Consider the following 13,252-nt stretch of genomic DNA (forward strand, 5'->3'; position numbering starts at 1 on the left):
ACAATTGAAACCTGATGAATCCATATTCCTTCAAAGACCTGGTTGTGTGTGTGTGTGTGTGTGTGGTGTATGTGTACACACAAACCACACCCTAAAGGAAAAATATGAATCCCAGCTTCGGACAATTGAAGACTTACTCCATGTGATGTCCTCTTTGTGTGTTGATGGTGGTAACATGTGGAGTTGTTTAAAACTGAAGTCTTTGGCTAAAAATAAAGAAGTAACACTCAATTTATCATGCTCTTCTCTGAGTTTTAAAGGGTTCTTCAGAACAAAGCCACAGTCAGTAAATATTGTGCTCTGAGGGTAATGAGGGCCACTTCATTGGGCACCTCAAATCCCTTGTTGCTCTTGGGGCAGTTGTCACAGATGTTCTGGACACAGGTAGCTTGGAAGATTTGTGTCCTGTCCCAAAGACTCCCTACGGGCAAAGGTGTAGCTGCCAGCAGCCACTCATATGAATGGGTTTTCTGGAATGGGGGTCAAGGCCCAAATAATTTGGGGTACCGGAAATGCGGGAAGAGTTTGAAAAAATTAGACCAACACATGGTGTGCTTTCAGTCCGCCATCATTCATTGAAAATCTCCTTGTTACAAGCAAACAGGTAGATAGGTAAAGCAAAACCCCTCCCCCAAGTTCGTCGGCAACTTGGCCCGATCAGCAGCTTCATCTTCAGTCTCTGGAGGCGGGACCACGGCATAACTGGAACTTGGAGAGAGGTGTGGCTATTAGCAGGAGGTGGGCAGAGAGGTGTGGCTATCTGTGGAAGGCAGGGTCTGATAGAATCAGCCGTCAGCTGTAGGAGGGTCACACAAAGGCAAAGTTCCAGTACCTTGAATATCAGGCATGTTCTCTCCTGCATGTTTCAGCTCAAATCACAGTCATAGTAGCCGTATGCTGCCTCATAGGTGAAGCTTCGTCTCGATGCTTAAGCTTTCCTACTCATTATCCTTCCCTGACTGAGGAAGTTTTACATGACTCTAGATGTATAGGTATAGGAAACAGGTATGTATAAATGAAATATTAACTGATAGACCATAAAGAAGTTTATTTTATGTCTTGGTTTTTCTGAGACGGGACTTCTCTATGTAGTCTGACTATCCTGTAACTCCCTCTGTGGACTACGCTGACTGGTTGACCTCAAAGATTCACCTACCCTTGCCTCTCAAGTGTTGAGATGAAAGGTGCATTTCACCATGCCTGGTTAAGAAATTTATAAAACAACTTTTGAGCCAATGAACCAGGTAACCTGAGTGTACCCCAAGGAACTCATGGAAAAGGTAGAAAGGGAGAACCACACCCACAGAGCTGGTCTCTGCCTGCCACATTCATGCTGTGGCATGCAAAACACATACATGAAAGCAATAATCTAAAAACATTAGATGTTCTTTATTATACACACAATTTTAGCATTTATTAAGGGTGAAAGCAGATTTGCATAGTAACAAGGTAGATGCGCTTTTTAATTTTTGCATAAAGAATTAAATCTTGGCTTAATATTTGATATTGCAGGATGTAGAACATATCCGGTACTTTTCAGAGTTGATTGAAAATTGGATTTTAAAAACGTCAGTGCTGAGAATGCTGCTTTGCATAAATATGTAGAACAGAATGTTAAAAGTATTTTTAGGAGCATTTCAGAAGTTGTTGGAGATTATGTCCTACCCTCAAGCCAAAATGAATTCCATAGCTTTTTTTTAATGTGTGTGTGTGTGTGTGTGTGTGTGCATGAATGAGTTTGTATATGAGTGTGGCTGTGAGAGTATATGCATATGTGTGTGTATATGAGCATATGGATGAGTGTGTATGTGAGAGTGCATATGAGTGAGGGTGTGTGCGTTTAATATATGTGTGTATACATGTGTATGTACGTGAATGTGAGTGTGTGTGCAATGTATGAATTTGTGTATGAGTGGTATGTGAGACTGTGTGTGTGTATGAGTATGCATATGGTGTGTGTTTGAGTATGTGTGTGAGTGTGTATGTAAGAGAGTATGTGTGTGTGAGTGTGTGTGCATAAATGCACGTGCATGTATGTTTGTGTGCATGAATGAGTTTGAGTATGAGTGTGTATTCGAGAGTGCATGTATGTGAGTATGTGCACATACATGTGTACATGCATGTGTATGAGTTTGTGTGTATGAGTGTGTGTGCAGGGATGAAGACTAGAGGACATCCTTGGGAATGTTGTCACTCTCTTTTGAAACACAGCTTCTTGTTGCCCTAGAGCTTACCAGACCAGAATGATTGGGCAGTGAACCCCAAAATCCACTGGCTCTGTCTCCCCAATGGTAGCATTGCTAGACTGCCATCATGCCTGGCTCTTTCCTTAGGTGTGGGTATTGAACTTTACTCCTCAGCACATTACCAACTGAGCTATCTTCTAGCCTTATTGAACAGTTTTTAAATTGTTTGAAATAAAACTTGAGTCAATAATTCAAACAGGAATTTTGAAAAATCAAATATTCTAACACAATACAACCCAAAGATACACTACTTGATACATACATGCTGAAAGATGACAGTAGGGAAATTCTAATTTGTTTCTGTCTTTGTTTTCTTTAAACTGTCGTGTATCTATAAGAGTAGAAAACTGCAAACACACAGAACAAGCATTGTGACTCATAACAGGATAGTTTCTAGTCTGATCTGAGGTATTTCAGCAGCATTTGTTGACATTAGTATGCATACAACCAAGACCACAGTGAAGTTACATGATGGAACACAGAGTGAGCATAGCAAGATATACCTCTGACTCATTACACTTTTCATTTTGAATTAAGTTTTAGTCATTGTGCCTTCAGAAACAAACCTTTTACTATGGCCAAAATTTTCTCCTTAGTCCCCACATTCAGTAACTGGGTCCCACTTGGAGTCATGACCCAGAGTTTAAGATGTTGTGGCTAGGGGCTGGAGAGATGGCTCAGTGCTTAAGAGCACTTACTGCTCTTGCAAAGGACACACCGGCATTTATACTGAGCAGCAGATAATCACTTGTAACTTATAAGTCAAAACTTATGACATATCATATAACCAGGGCATCTGATGACCTTTTTTAGCCCCAACAGGTATCACACACACACACACACACACACACACACACACACTCACACACACACACAGAGGCAGTGTGTACACATACATGTAAAAAAGGAGAAAATAAATCTTTAAAAGATGCCACACCTAGTCCAGTGGAGTCTGCATGACAAGTCCAAAAGCTTGGCTACAGTCCTGAGGCAAAAAATTTCAAGGAAACTGGTCTCCTGGAGGTCCTTGGCATCTCCTAACATGGACATGGTCCAGATTTGTCCTCGTGATAGTTGATGGAGGGTTTTGCATGCTTTCCTTCAGTACTGTTCTATTATAGATATAGAGGTGCCCCAAAGGAATGATTTGACAAATAGCCAAGTTAGATTGAACATTGTTTCCTGGTCCCCACCAGTGTTCCAACATCCTAGTCGATGAGCCGACCCTTGGCTTGGAATTTCGTAAGAATGTTACTTATTCAGACGAAATGCCTCCAGTGTTGAAAGAGAAAACAGGCATTGCAGTTTACTGGATACGAGTTAATAATCCCAGGGCAAGTTCAACAAAGTAAACTTAGATTTCTCATTACAGCCATGTATGGCAGACTACATTACTTAATAGAAGTTGGTAGGCTCCTCTGGTAAATGCAGGTCCCCCACAAATACTTAGAACAACAGCTGAGTCACTCCCATTTACAGGAATTTACAATGGTCTAGGAGGAAGATGGGTTGTGGTCTAAGAAGGAACTAGATTACTTCAGATAAGGCTGGCTTTATCTCAGTTGTAACTCTGCCTAGTTCCTGCCGATTTTCATGTATGAATTTTCTGTTTTGTTTAAAGAACCATTATGCATCAGATGACCTTGGCTGTTGTATTACCTAACTTCCTTATTTCTTCTGTAATGACTATAAAAGTCTGATGTTTACTTTGAGAAATTACACTCAGATTCAGCACTCTCTTGTGTTCGTGTCTATTTGTCACTCGCCAACTCCTTGCCCACCTGAGTACCAGAACCCCGATTCTCCCCAAGTTCAGGGACCCCGACTGGGTTGGCCTGTGGCAAAAAGATTTATTTATTTTGGATTCTGGCAGAAGGTAAATTATATTCTTAAGGAAATTATGAGGTCCAGGCTGGCAAATTTATGCATCTCTATGCCAGCTTATTTCATTTTATGTTTCATGAAAAGTTATTCCCCTTTTATTCCTGTTTTGTCTAGAGGACACTAATCTAAAGAGGAAACATCCTGCTAAAGTAGAGCCTGAGAAAAGCTCCTATCCTCCGAGACGGGTCAGTGCATGTTAGACTGTGCTGTGCAGTATTTGTTCGCACCTGGTTGTACTCTTCCTTGCTGTATGTTTCTCCTCTTTCTGTCTCTGTCTCCCCCTCCCCTCCCTTTTCTTTACCCCCCTCTTCCCTGTCCTTTCCCCTCTGGGGGTTTGAGACAGGGTCCTACTTTGTAGCCCTGGTTGGCCTGGAACTCATTATGTAGATCAGGCTAACCTTAAACTTACAAATATTTTCCCACTTCTGCCTCCCAAATGTTGGAATTAAAGGCATGCCCCCCCCCCCATTCATGTCCAGGTCTGTCTTTCTACTTCAGAAACCTTGACTGACACCCACTAAACTCTAGTGCTGGTCTCCACTGGTCTTCAGAACATCTCCCGGGTGTTCTGTGCTGTCATCTGGTGGTTTAAAATTGACTTTACTTTTACTTGTTTTCTTTGTGGCTGTTATTAAGAATATCAGATGGGGCTGGAGAGATGGCTCAGTGATTAAGAGCACTAACTTCTCTTCCAGAGGTCCTGAGTTCAATTCCCAGCAACCACATGGTGGCTCACAACCATCTGTAATAGGATCTGATGACCTCTTCTGGTGTGAGTGAAGATAGTGATAGTGTACTCACATATATAGAATAAATAGATAAATCTTAAAAAAAAAAAAAGAAGAAGAGTATCAGATGGCATTCAAGTAGAAGACACCTCCACACTGTTTTCTAATGGGCAGTAGCCATCTTGGTTAGAAAATTATTCTTATGGGTTTTGCACCATGACAATCAAATACTAAACAAAACATTCAATCACCCATTCATATGGACCACATGCAACTTTTCTTTGGAAATTTAAATTTCTTGCAATATCCACCTGGCTAATTTCCCTTAGCATTTGGCACATGAGGCCTAAGGCTCTTCATACACATTTATGAACATGAGAATTTTGGTTCTGTTCTGAGGATTGCAATGATTTTTCATGGTTATTTTATTTTTTAAGATTGAATTAGTTTATTTTATATGTACAAGTGTTTTGCCTGCATGTGTGTGTCCTAGGTTTGTGCTGTTGCCTGTGGAAGCTAGAAGAGGGTGTCGAATCCCCTTGAACTGGAGTTACAAATGTGTGAATTGGCATGAATGTGCTAGGAATTGAAGCTGGGTCCTCTGAAAGAGCAGCAAATGCTTTTAAGCCCTGAGACATCTCTCCAGCCCCAACCCTTTTAATGGTAATTTTAACAATGAAATGGATACATGGAATAGATCATGATGAGGTATTATAGTAGTTTCTTGTCTCTTTGCTCTGACAAAATACCTAACATAAGGATCCAAGGAAGGAAGAGTTTATTTTGGTTTATAGGGGCTACAATCCATGGTGACAAGGAGTTACAATCCATGGCAACAAGGGAATACAATCCATGGCAACAGGGGGATACAATCCATGGCAACAAGGGGATACAATCCATGGCAACAGGAGGATACAATCCATGGAGGCAGGAATTATGGTATGGTGGCAGGGACTGGTTATAGTACATCTATACTTAGGAAGCCGATCACACAGTCAATGCTTGGTGCTCAGCTTTCTTTCTCCTTTTTATTCAACTCAGGACCCCAAACATTGCTTGATGCCACTCACATTTACTGTGAGTCTTTCCACTTGAACCAATCTACAACTAGATATTCCCTTACAGGCGTCCACAGGGAATTGTTTCCATGATGATTCTAAATTCTATCAGGTTGATGGTCAAGATTCACCATGTGAAGGAATCTTTTTTTAAAAGAGTAACTGCTTGGGGATGGAGAGATGGCTCAGTGATTAAGAACACTGACTGCTCTTCTAGAGTTCCTGAGTCCAATTCCTGGTAACCACATGGTCGTTCACAGCCATCTGTAATGGGATCCGGATGCCCTCTTCTGGTGTGTCTGAAGACAATGACAGTATAAAATAAATAAATAAGTAAATAAATAAATAAATCTTAAAAAAAAAAAAGAGCAACTGCTTCTCATTGCTGGTACCAAAAGACAAAATGGACGAGGTGATGCTGCTCCCATTTGTGGTCCTGGCTCTCTTGTCTCTCCATGTGCTTCTTTTCAGTGCCCACAGAGACGTCTGCATCTGCTCTGTCCTCCCACACACAGGACGTATTTTATCTATAACATCTGCTATGGAGTAAATGTTTCCTGTGTCTGAAAACAGGGAGTTAAGGGCGATTCTCAGACCCAACCAAAGCAGCAATCATTCCACCTCTTCCTCTGGGGCATCAGGTGCTGGTGGGACCCAAGAGTACACAAGTTATCCTTTCTATAGTCTGGTTGGGGTTAGTGGGCATGGTAGTCAAGGAGAGCACGTGTGGTGGACAAAGCAAGAGGGTTGGAAACGAATGTAGTTAGACCCGTTGAAAGAAAGCAGAGCATGGCAGGTCCCTGAGGAGGAATGAGGTGGTTGTTTTCACAGTGCTGAGGATTGAACCCAGATCCTTGTACATGGTAGATAAATGTGTTATTGGGAGCTTCATCCCTAGCTCCAAAAAGCAAAGGTTTTAAAAATAAAACTCAGTGAATGAAGATGCTGAGGCAAATGCACTGTGATTTTGAGTCTAGCCTGGGCTATATAGGATCACTCACCCTATCTCTTAAACATTTTTTTTGTCTTTATCTACTCTCAAATATTTTGACTTAGACATCTAAATAAGACCTAGGAACCTGTGTTTTTATTCAGCATGCCTCAAAACCCAGACACTGGAGGACTATAAAACACTGTTTAGAAGGAGTGGGACTTAATAGAGAGGTGATATGTGAATAACAAAAACAAAAATAAAAAACAGATCCAAAGGGCGAATTTCCAATTTGTTTTTCCCTTCACTGATTTTATATGTACAATCACCAACATAACACAGTCTACTTGTTATTTTTGCCAGAGGAAGAATAATTGCAATGTTCATTATGTGAGAGAATTCTGAGAGCTGAAATTAAACTGACTGGTTGCCATTCATCCACTGTGCCCCAGGAGTGTTCATTTACTTTCCCTCTTTTCCTGCATTCAAGAATGTAGCCACCTATACTTTATGAATGAGAGTCAGAAGCCTTTCATTCTCCACACATATAATACTGCCTTTGGACAACCAGACAACGTCTCCTCTATATCTGTGCTTCTAAATCATACCCAGGGTGTCCACTGCTTTTGTTCTCCTTTGAAGAAAACAAACCAAGGTTATGGGTTTACAAAGACTCAGAGTAGGAAAGCTATGATCTATTAGAGCAAAATTGAGCAACAGTACATGACAAATATAATATAATGTAATGCAATTGTGTGAAATAGTATCATCAAATATGCAGACATGTCAACTTTGTAATACTTTTGCAGTATGAAAGCTTTATGATTTTTATCAAACATGATAGATTTATGAGAAAAAGAGGCAGAAGAAAAGAACCATGCTTTTTATAGCTTTATGTTTTTAGAGTGATTGGGGTTGGAACCGATTGTAAGAAACTGTCTTTGTAATATTTTACTTGTTCACAATGATTTTTTTATTGTTTAGTGTTTTTTAAAAAAAGATTTATTTATTTGTGTCTGTGAGCACACTGTCAGACATACCAGAACAGAGCATCAGACCCCATTACAGATGGTTGTGAGCCACCATGTGGTTGCTGGGAATTGAACTCAGGACCTCTGGAAGAGCAGACAGTGTTCTTAACCACTGAGCCATCTCTCCAGCAAGTTTAGTGTTATTTTTAATAGAATATTATTATGTATGGAAACTAAAAGGAAATTTTAGCTTTCAGGCTATAGGTCCTAAGTGTGTCAAAATTGAAAAGCCAGGTGTGGTGGTATGCACGTGTAATCCTAGCATTTGGGGCAGAGGCAGATACAAACAGCCAATCACTTTCAGTAGACTGCTGATGTCCAATCCATATGTGTTATCACTCATTTAGGTGGTGCTTTGTGTTCATGTGCTGATGTCTGTGGGTGCCCCCATGAAGCAAGAACATGCTAAGGGAAGAGGAGAGCAGATGATCAGTAATCTCAAATCATTAGCATCTCTAATCCAGGAAGACTTTGAACAAAGGCATTGGAAAAATTTACAGGGTACAACTACCTACAGTTTAAGCTAACTTCTGTTAACATTGGCTGAGAGAGTGTGCATGTAGAAGAATAATTCCTGGGACCAAGGAAATTCTCGATGCTTTGTTGGGCCTAGCACATGGTCTGCCTCATCATCAGGAATACCAGAGAAGAGATGCTCTGCTTGTTGCACTGTATCCCATCAAGTGGTTTAGCATGAAAGTTTGCCTCACTGCTAGTGTTTTCACTTTGGTTGCTGGGCTAAGGTGGTGCTTGCCATGTTTAACTTTTCCCACGAATCATTTGTCACCCACCTAACTCTCAGCTTCAGTCTTTGTCTCTCCCTTCGTCTTAATACCCTTTATATTCTTGTCTTCCTTCCTTCTTCTGATCTCCACTTGATTTACACATTCCTCTTTTCTTAATGAGTTATAATGTATTTCTGTCATCATTTCTATCACTCCTGAGACCCAATCAGTTCACATTGAGTCTTTCTCTTTTGTATCATTTTGAAATGTTTCAATACTCTTGGGGGACTTCTTAACATTCCTGATACAAAGTTATTTCAGGCATAAGTGATTTCTCCAAGGAATTTTGGTTCCTGTGATGGATAATCTTGGTTGTCAACTTGATGCATCTGGGAAGAAAGAACCTTACTTGAGGAACTGGCTTCAACAGATTGGTCTGTGGCATATCTGTGGGACATTTTCTTGCCTGCTAATTGATGCAGAAGAGTTCAGTCCTCTATGGGGGGCGGTGCTATCCCTAGGAAGGTAAGTCTGGGTTGTATAAGAAAGATAGCTGCAAAAGACCCTCTCGCTACCATGCCTTGTGGCACAGGCCAGCAGAGGACACCCAGAAATCTGCCAGCCTGCCAGTAGTGGGAGCCATTACAACGTACAAAGCTGCGATGGATAGATGGGAGAGAAAGAGAAGTGGAACAGCTTGAGCATTTATGAAGAGAGATGGAACTGGAGATGCACAGCCTGGTGGAGAGGAACAGCCTGCAACCTGAGGCCATGTTGAAGTCTCAGCCTGGGCTGCCACTGAGGAGAAAGTCTGGGTCCATGACTATTCAGCAGCAGAGGTGTGTGTCAATGTCTGTGACTCAAATCATCAGTAAAGACTATGTGTACATCCCTAGGTCTGGGCAGCCACCTGGGATCACATAGATGGCCATGGCTGTGCAGAGCTGGCCCCATCCCTCACTGATGGCTGCACTCAAGAGAGCTGGCCCTACATCTCAACAGCTTCAGCATTCAGAAGAGCAGACTCTGCACCGCCCCTGCGCAGCACTGTGAATCTGACTGTGGTGACGGAGGCTCTGATGAGCCACCTTGAGGGAGTGAGCATAGGAGAACTGGTCCCACCACTCATCTGCTGTGAGGTGATGTGGGCACAGGGGCGATGCCCTTTGCCTTCTTGCCTCTTGCCACCTGTGGCAATTGGGAGAGGTGGTCCCAGGATCATGAGAGCCGGAGAACTGGCCCTTTCCCTCACTGGCTGAAGCTTTCCAGAGAGCTCATTCTGTAGCTCATCTGCGCAATACAGTGGAGCTGGCCCTGATCACAAAGGCACGGGTAAGCCAGCCTGGAGGGTGTGAGACTGGGACAGCTGACCTAGGCCCCTGGCAGCTGCAGTATTGGGTAAGTTAGCCAGGACAGTGCTAGAGAGCTCACGCTGGTGTTGTGAGTATGGATGAGCTGGCAGGGTAACCAGGTCCAGATTCAGAGCTTTGAGTTGGTCCACCCTTATATCTACCTTATCTGTGAACTGCTGGAGAGTGTAAAAAGGCCAGTCCTGTAGATCCAAAGCTGCAGGAATCTTCATGACACAGGGCAACAACTGGATACTGAGAGGAGTCCTAGTAAGGATCCAGTATTGATTATATAGCAGAGGCAAGAGGCCTCAAACCAGACTCCTTGTAATGAACATTTGCAAGTAAAGACACGTGGACCTGGATCTTGGGGATACATATTCTAATTTTTATTGGTGGTCCTAGGCCATCTCTCCTTGGACAAAGCTAGAGAAAATATGTTTGTGTTTGCATATATATGTATATTTATATACATATATACATATGTATGCATATTCATCTCACCATATGCCAACATCTATTTCAATCCAATACCATAATTTTCATTCTGGTCTTCTCTCCGTGTGAGTCACCCCCTTCCTTGCAGAAGCTGACTCACATTTTAATGGACTTACTAATTTGTTCACTCTTCCTGAAGGTAATAATCTCCCACCTTTACTATCATAGTCATTTGGATTTAACTGACATTACAGTAACTGGATTTACATCAGTCCTGATGATATTCCTAATGGAATATTCTTGGATAAGTTCTCACTAAACTAATCACAGCATATTTCCTTTTGATATAATTTCAAAATTCGTTGTTTTCCACATTCTGCTAACTGTATCACGCTATCCAGGCAACTTCACTACAGGCTTAGAAGTTACCATCTGTGGTGGTTTGAAAAGGAGTAGCCCCTATAGTTTCTTGTGTTAGAATATTTGGCCCATAGGGAATGGCCCTATTAGGAGGTGTAGCCTTGTTGAGGGCAGGCTTTGAGGTCTCCTATGCTCAAGATACACCCAGTGTGACACACAGTCTCCTTCTGCTGCCCATGCAGCAAGATGCAGAACTCTTAGTTCTTTCTCCAGTACCATGTCTGCCTGCATGCTGCCATGACGATAGTGGACTAAACCCCTGAAATTGTAAGTCAGCCCTTCATTAAATGTTTTCCTTTATAGGAGTTGCCATGGTCATGGTATCACTCCACAGCAATAAAACCCTATCTAAATTCATAGCTGAACTGGGTGAATATCGTGGCACAGAATAGTAATCCTCAGAAGGTGGAGGCAGGAGGGTCAGAGGTTCAAAGTCATCCTCTGTTATATAGTGAATTTGTGTCAGACCTTCATTATGTGAAATCCCATTTAAATAAAAAAACAAAAACGGCTGAGAGCATGGCTTAGTTGATAGAATGCTTGCCTAGCATGCACAAAACCCTGGGTTCAATCCCCAACATTGCATAAATCTGGGATGGTGGCCCAGATCTGGAATCTCAGGACTCAGAAGGTGGAATTGAGAGGATCAGAACTTCAAGGCCATCCTTGCTTTGAATATGAACACATTCATATTCACAATCAATATATTTCCAGAACTGGCTATGATTTTGATATGATGGGAATAAAAAGGAATCGTTGATTGAAGGCGTCTGAACATCTGGAGAAAAGTTTGGTTATTAATACTGAAGCCTGAGGTTAATGTCTTGAGTGATTGATACACAAACCCCGACCTGTTGCCTGGGGACTCTATGTTTTGGTTAAGGTCAGATAATGTTTCACAAGCATGTTAAGTCTTCACCCCACTCCCAGTTTTCAGACATGATTTCTTTAACATTTTGCTCCAATAATAATATAATCAATATTCTAGAACCCTCCTCTGTGCTTTCACCTGTGAAATGTTTCCAGGAATGCTTGGGAGGGGTCTTTTTTTTAAAAGAAAAGAATTCAATCAAGAGACACAAGTGTTTTTAGTAAAGCAAAGCTCTCCAAAGAGTGATGAGAGTGGGTTGTCCTGAAGCAGATACTGCACTGTGGATTTTAAAGAAGTATTTAATAAATACTTATGAGTTAGGTGGCATATTCACGGATAAGGTGACTCTATTCCTCCCCGAACAATGGTAGGTTAGATTTTTCTTTCAGAGTATTCCTCCCATGGGGATGATAGGAGTGGGAATAAAATCTAATTGATGATATAATGAAGTCCAAGTCTTTCGAGGAAGTAGACCCTTCATTAGGTGTGGCAGTTGGGACAGTGCCCTGGTGCCTTGGTTTCTGATACAACAAGAGCAACCTAACTGCAACTTCAAGGTTATTTAACCACAAGGAGTATCTGACAGTTACGGGACACAGTGACTAAGTCAGAGCTGCAGGCTTTCTTAGTTAATTCCTGCCTAGCTGGGATCTGAAGAACATGAGAGACTCTCTTCTCTTCATCCTATTCTTATCCTGCCACTCATGAGATTGCACATTTTCTTGAAATTCCCCTTTTGTGCCTTCTTGAGTTTGCTGGTTTTGACCTTTGCTTGTTGTTAGATCTGTGTCCTTGCCTCACCCTGGTGGAGACTTGGCAGCCAGCCCTTGCTTTGGGCACTGATTATGGTAGGAGGCCACTCTCCTCTTCACAGGGGAACTGAAGGTATGCATCAGAGAAGCAGAACATAGTCTAGGACTTTTATTTTTTCCTTCTAGCATAGGGAGCCAAATCCTAGGATTAGTCTAGAAAGGATGGCTGCATCTTACTTGGATGGGGGTGTCTTCTGATCTACACAATGTCTGGTCAATTTACATTGATCAATTCACATTGATCTGGCTCATCTGTTGCCTTAGACTGTAATTTTTTAATGTTAAGTGGAGTGTGTGCATGTGTGTGTACATGTGCATGCAGGTGTATGTGCACATGCAAATAGAGACCAGAGGTTGACAACCAGTGTTTTCCTCAATGGCTTTCCACCTTATTTTTGAGACAAGGTTTTTTCACTGAGCCTGGAGTTCACCAATTTGGCTAGAGTACTTCTCCAGTGAGCTTTCTAGGGTTGCCCATCTCTGCTTCCCCAGCACTAGGCTTACCCAGGTAAAAGCACTGGCTACCAGGACAGGGAAGCAGAGTGGGTGGGTTAGTGAGCAGGGAGAGGGGGGTTGGGATAGGGGGGCTTTTGGAGGGGATAAAATTTGCAATGTAAATAAAGAAAACATCATATATATGATACATACATATATTTCATATATACATTATATATATGTATATATATGATACATATATATGTGGGAAGCCCTGCTGTGCTCTCGGAGATTCTCAAACCGAAACTACAAGTTGACAGCTAG

The sequence above is a fragment of the Mastomys coucha genome, unplaced genomic scaffold, assembly GCF_008632895.1.
Source record: "Mastomys coucha isolate ucsf_1 unplaced genomic scaffold, UCSF_Mcou_1 pScaffold18, whole genome shotgun sequence".
In the NCBI taxonomy this organism is placed as follows: Eukaryota; Metazoa; Chordata; class Mammalia; order Rodentia; family Muridae; genus Mastomys; species Mastomys coucha.